The 7,051-nt window shown below is 34.9% G+C and overlaps 1 non-coding gene across 1 annotated transcript; it reads left to right on the forward strand.

Annotated features, from left to right (window-relative positions):
* Positions 1 to 667: 667 nt before the first annotated feature.
* Positions 668 to 774, forward strand: LOC116128418. The gene has a single exon (XR_004127756.1). It is a non-coding gene; the product is annotated as a small nucleolar RNA R71 (small nucleolar RNA).
* Positions 775 to 7,051: the final 6,277 nt, after the last annotated feature.

Consider the following 7,051-nt stretch of genomic DNA (forward strand, 5'->3'; position numbering starts at 1 on the left):
ACTCTTCCCGCTAATATGTTATGGATTTGCCCAATTTGAGTCTCAAGGTTTCTAATAGAGGCTGACTGATTTTGGGCAAAGATTTCAGTCTTCTCAAACCTCTTACTTGTCTCTTCAATGAACTTGGTAAGCACATTCTCCAAGTTAGATTTTGGCTCTTGAGCTTGAAAAAGAGGAGGTTGTTTTTGCTCATTGTTGTTGCTCCATGAGAAGTTCGGATGCTTCCTCCATGCCGGATTGTATGTGTTGAAGTATGGATTTTTCTTGCCTCCTTTGGAAATTATTGACGTAATTAGCTTGTTTAGGCTGAGCAAATGGATTCCCTTCTTGACAATCCTTGGATGAATGATTTCCTGCATGGAGTTCACATGTTAGAGAAAATGATTCAATTGCATTTATCTTTAAAACATTACCTAATTGCTTTTGGATGTTTGAAAGTTGAGCAGCCAATGCAATGTAACCGTCAACTTCGTGCACTCTCGCTGATTTCCTTATTGAAGTTCTCTCCGAAGTCCTCATATAGTTATTGTTCGTCATTACTTCAATCAGATTGTATGCGTCCTCTGGTGTTTTATTGTTCAAGGCTCCTCCACTTGCAACATCTATCATGGCTTGAATAGTTGGCAGCAACCTTTGGTAGAACGTTTGCACTTGCAACCAGATTGGCAAACCATGGTGAGGGTACCTCCGTAAGAGAACCTTATACATTTCCCATGCTTCATATAATGACTCCAAGTCTTGTTGGTAGAAATTGGTAATCTCACTTCTTAGCTTGGCAAACTTGGTAGGTGAAAAATATTTAGTGAGGAACGCTTGAGCTAACTCGTTCCATGTCATGAAGCTCCCAGATGGCAGAGAAATCAACCAAGCCTTAGCTTTATCCCAAAGAGAGAATGGGAAAAGCCTTAGCCTAATTGCATCATCGGATACTCCATTATGCCGAAATGTGTCGCATAACTCCAGAAAATTGGCGATATGCAGGTTGGGATCATCATTAGGCAACCCTGCGAATTGGACCGACTGCTGAATCATCTGAATAATTGTTGGCTTGATCTCAAAATCATTCGCTTGAACTGGTGGTCTCCGGATGCTAGAATAGCACTCGTCAACAGTAGGACTAGAATAGTCCTTCATTGCTCTTTGAACCACTACCGCTCCACTAGTTGCATTGCTTCCTAGGATTTCCTTGTTCTCATTCTCTTGATTTTCCACATTGGGATTAATAATTCCCGTGTTAGCCATTGATTTTTCTAATTAGCTTGCCTCTTTTCTCTCCTCAACTGTTTAGCCGTTCTCTCGATCTCAGAATCTAAGGGATTAAGATCACCACCACCTTTTGAATGTAAGCTCTCTAGGATCTAGATAAAAGAAACAAACACAACAAAATAAAATAAAAATTAATTTCTAAGCAAAAATAAAACAAATCAAAGCAACTAAATATTTCGTATTGATAGTGGTAAAAAAAATAGTTCCCCAGCAACGGTGCCAAAAGCTTGACAAACTATTCGCAAGTGTACGAAATCACGCAAGTAATAAAGCTCGAGTAAACAAGTGTCGAATCCTAAAAGAACTACCTACCAAGTACCAAACTAGTCTATTTTATTGCTATTTGATAAAACAAAATTTTAAGAATGAATTTAATGAAAAACAAAACAAACTAAAACAAAACAAAAGCAAAACTTTATTAATACTTTGGTAAAAAGATCTTATGCATTGACAATTATTGCTAACCTAATTAAATTTATTCTAAAGGCCAAACTCCATAATATTTCACTAACTTTCTCTCTAACAATTAGCGAATTAACCTTTAAGCAACAACCCAAAATATCTCTAAGTTGGATTTAGAAGCTAAGAGATCATTAAGTTCTATGAAATGTACTAGAGCTTCACAGATCGCGGTAACCTATCTCTAGCGTTCACTCAATCTATGGTTTTATTACCTTAGACTAATCATGTTTCATCTCTTGATCTAAACCCAACCCATAAAATCATTCAACTCTCGTGCCCTTAAGAATTGAAAGCATTACACAATAATAAAACTTAGAATTAATGCTCAATTTAAAATCAACAACAATAACGTCAACACATATTCATAAATTGGGCTACATCTTTAGCCCTAGAAAAGTGATTTAGTTCATAATTGTAGTAATAAAAACAACCATTGTATTAACAAACATGAGTTCAAGACAGAAAAATAGAAAAACTTCTCCAATTGGCGAACGAGAACTGCAGGAATTCCGATCTCCAAAATAGTAGCTGCTCTTTCTCCTTCTCTAATCTCCTTAAAAACTAATTAAAGACCCTTATTTATAGTGCTAGGGTTTGGAGGTTAATTAGGAAATAATTAAATGCCTTAAACCATTTAGATTCGGACTAGGAGAATGCAATAACCCAAACAGGCCCATGATCCATCACTGCAGCGATAAGAAACGGTCGCTGCAGTGATCGTTCTTTCTGTCCCATGAGTCTGGATCTTTAGAATTTGGCAAAGTCATCAACACAAACTTTGTAGCTCTCTGAATAATATTTCCAAAGCCACAAGAATCATTGAATTCCAATTTCTATAGCTCAAGTTATGATTAAAATATCGAAGTATGCTCATCTTGAGGATTTCCAGGTTTTTCGTCGTATCTTCAACGCGTCACAACTTTCTTGTTTCAACTCCGATTCTTGTACCGTTTATTCCTACTCGTCATGAATTCCATCGACATCATTCTTCTTCATTCAAATATCATTTGTAACCTGAAAATACTCAAAATACACCCGTGATCCCATAAAAGATATTTATGAAATAATTAACTCAAACTTCACATTAAAAACACATTTTTCCACAAATAATCCAATTGAATCACTAACAAAATATGTATTTTCAAGCTCTTATCAACAGGGCAAAGGAGCGACTGACACGGTAGGGTCAACGTTAACAAGGCAAGGCATGTGCAGACGTGTGCGGAAGTGTGACAAAGGCAGAGGACTGTAATGGCAAAGGAAGAGGTCCTAGATGACGTAGAGCAATAACCCAAGATGGTAGTAAATGCTATGCTGATATGATTTAATATGCACCAAGAAACTAGAGAGGTCACAAATGATCCCACTTAAAACCCAGCCTTCTTAGACTATTATCATCTTTGTGACAAAAATTTTCTAGACATGCATATAACCATAGAAATAGCCAGGGGCGGATCCAGAAATCTTTATTAGGGTGGACCAAACAAAAATTTTTAGTTTTAAAATTGAGAGTGGGCCACAATTTTTTAATATTTGACAATAAAAATTAAGGGTGGGCCAAAGTCAAACTAAATGCAATAATGTATTTAATTTTTGTTTTTTAAAAATTGAGGGTGGGCCATGACCCACCCTTAATACACTTTGGATCCGCCCCTGGCTTTGCTTGATGCAAGCCATGAATCAAGCAAATTCAAGCCATTGATCAAGCTTTGCTTGATTGTGGCTAACAGACGAATATCCTGATAATCTTTTCAGCAATCTGAAAGTGTGCTACTGCATGTTTTTGATATCTTGATTTCGGGGGAGACGTTTTGGTCCCCGGTTCATTTTTCCATTACCTGCTGAAGGACAGCAAAATTTAAGCAAGTGATTGTAGTTCATAAGTAAGAATGATCTATTCATCTGTCTGGGTAATATCCTCAGGCATTACATAAATAATTAATAGAAATGAACAAGAAAGGGTTCGTTAATGGTTATATATAAGTTGAGTCGGACATGGTCAGTTGGAGTAACAATTAAGAGCTAAGTCTCACAATCACAGAAACCCAAGTGTTTAAATAGAGTTTAGGTTTGGTCGAATAGAATATATATAGATCAGAATCTACGCAAATCATCGAACAACCTAATCACTAATGGGCATGCATCACATGTGTGAAAACTTTGCGCTATCTTTGACAGATCACGCGCCAAAAATCACCTAAGATTCGAATAGTTCTGGAGAACTTAAGAGTTTAGACTTGTATTGTATGGCCAACGTGCAAGCAATCTTGATACTAGCTGCTACATGAGTAGTTAGTTCTCACAGAAGAAAGAAACAAATTCTAAAGATAAAAGGGGTTTATAGTTATACATAAATCACATTTCCTCAAGCCAACCAAATTACAGTAAAATGGCTAAATGCTTTGAGGTTTTCACAAGTTAAAGCACTGTATATGTAGACACTCACCGCACCCTAATGCTAGAGTGCTCCCACAAAACCCCAACGCTTTCCAAGTGTCACGTCCCCAAGTGTTAGTAAATTTTTCTTTATAGTTCAAGATCTGTCTCTTACGTGCAACAAAAAATTACACCCAGAATTTACTCTACACATAAATACGTGTGTGTGCGAAATTAAAACAAATTGGAAGCAAATCTGAACCACCCAATAGTAGGACATATATATCACCTCCTTTCGCAGCTTCATTGGAATGGAAATTCCAAAATCGACGGTGATGCCCTAAATTAAGTAGATCAATCATATTCCAATATATAACAACATGCATGAGTGTATAAAGTATAGATATTTACACAGAGAGTCCATGTGATAATGATTAATGATGATGATGATTAAGACAACTTAACATCAATGAACACTATATTATTTTATCTGCAATTTTTGTGTCGGCACTCACCCATAATAACCCCAAACATCGCACGCCATCCTGGTTTTGGAAAATTATAATCTCCTAATATAGTATTCACAGTACCATCCATAATTTCTTCCAATATTAATTTCATATATGCAAATACAGTAACTAGGGCAAGGGGAATTCGAAGGGAAGTCTATGTATCTGCATGGAACGATTGCAGTATTTTCATCAATCTTATTCGTTTAAATAGATATATATGTATCATTTATCTATATATGCATAATCATCAGTTGACTAATTAAACATACCATCGATGTATAACAAATAAAAAACCCTTAAAATGAGTAGCCAAAAATGAATTCAAGAGAAGGAAAAGGGGATGAACGAAGAAATTAAACGTGATATTGGCACGGCTCAATCAAATGAAAGGACCCAATCCTTGAGAGATTTGATTTGATTGAGCCGTTCCAACATCCCCGATTTCTCAATACACTTACAGCATAACAACACAACTCCATCGACCAAGGAGAATTAACGATCAATCAATCAACCATGTATTTTGAGCTTGCTCACAGGCAATATTCATGAATTTGTTTCTGTCATGCATGAGGCGCGATCGATCAACGAAAACAAGTTTGAGAAAGAGAAAAGAAGGAAAAAAGAAAAACCAGAATTGATAATATCAACAGAGCTGTTTGATTGGTTAGTTTATAAGAGAAGAAAATGAAATTAGCTAGCAAGAAACTGGAATGGTTGAGATGTCAAATCTTTGCTTTGTTTAGAAAATGAACAAGTGTTATAAAATTTCCATGGCCCCTTAGTGGTTGATGACATTTTCCAAGTGCACCAAAAACATATTCTACTAAATTCTCCAATTTATGCGATCAATAATAATCATGTGTAACTTTTTTTATTTTTTTTTTTATCAAAGTCAAATTTGAATGAATTAGCAATAACAATCTGGAAACAAAAAGAAGGTGGCGAAACGTTTTTATATTCTATATTGTAATGTGTTACTAACTGTTTCTATAAAAGCAATAATATATTAGTGGTATTTCTTTAACAAAGTTATGACTAGAATTGTTTTTAATTTAATTGCTGGCTAATTGGACATTGAAGTTGAACTGGCAACCCCTTAATAAACTGGCAACCCCTTAATAATAAGTTGATGATGATGATGAAAGTGACGATAATAATAAAAAATTAAGAAAAAAATTGCTTACTAAACAATTAATAAATATTGTCAAAAAGATTCTTAATAAATTTGCAAAAAAATGAGCTGTAATTTTGTAGGATGGAAGGTCATAGCAAAGAGAGTTGTTGAAAAGTGATTAAAGCATTGTAATTATCATTAGATTAAAATATGTTAAGACTTTATTTTATTTAAAATTTCTCCTTTTGTTAAGATAAGTTTTGAGTGGGAGCTTCTGCCAAATGTTTTGCCTATTCTCTTTCACTAAAGACACAAAGAAACAACAGCTTCACTATCCTATGAGGCTATGACTTTTGATACCTAATTTTCCCACGATGTAGTGCATAATCTGTTTACACAATTCATGAAATCAGACTTGACCCTCTTATGAGAAGACGAATTTTGGCTCTTTGCTCCTTCATAAAGCTGCTTTGGGTTCTTTACTTCTTTTGTATTCCTAAGAAGAAGTAATATTTTTTATTGTAAAATTGAAATAAATAAATGGAGTCAAAAGGAAGGTGTATGCATGTATAAATTATGCAATTACGAAGGTGTCAACAAAAAGGAGCATCAAAGTAAAATAAATGACACTTGAATTAGAATAGAGAAGAATTGGTACAACGACCAAATAGTTCGTACATAACTCTATGTAGTACGACTCCTACTAAACAAAACAAATCAAAAGAGCAAAAAGACAACTATAATGATAGTGCTTTGGGTGGAAGAAATATTATTGCAACTTTTCACCAACTCCTTAATAAATATATGAATGTGTATGTGATCCCACTTTAGCTTAGCCCCAGCCTAGGTCCATTCATGCAAATTGCTAAAACAGAAATGCACTCATCTCATCTTTAAATTAAAGAGCCCACCAATGTTTTTGGATAAAAGAAAGGGGTTTTAATTTTATCACTCACACCTCACGTTGAATCAAATTCAAATCCGAAAAAGTTTACAAATTCGTTCGTGATAATATAACATCACCTCAAATTAAAAACCAACTCTCAGAACAAGAATTTACCCTACCCATGATTTAACAGCCAATTACAAATTCCTATAAATCAAAGAACCGATTGCAGAAATTTTATTTTATTTCCCAGGAGCTCTAGGCCCCTACGCTTCATTCTTCATGAGTACCTAAATAGTTGGCAAAATTCCTATATGTTCATCCTTCAACTGCAGTGAAGAAATTATTCATAATTCATCTGTTCAAATAAGGAATACCTTACAAATTTCATGGTGAGAGAATAGTTTTAAGTTAGGCGTTGAGTGAATAAGAGCA

The sequence above is a fragment of the Pistacia vera genome, unplaced genomic scaffold, assembly GCF_008641045.1.
Source record: "Pistacia vera cultivar Batoury unplaced genomic scaffold, PisVer_v2 Contig2, whole genome shotgun sequence".
In the NCBI taxonomy this organism is placed as follows: Eukaryota; Viridiplantae; Streptophyta; class Magnoliopsida; order Sapindales; family Anacardiaceae; genus Pistacia; species Pistacia vera.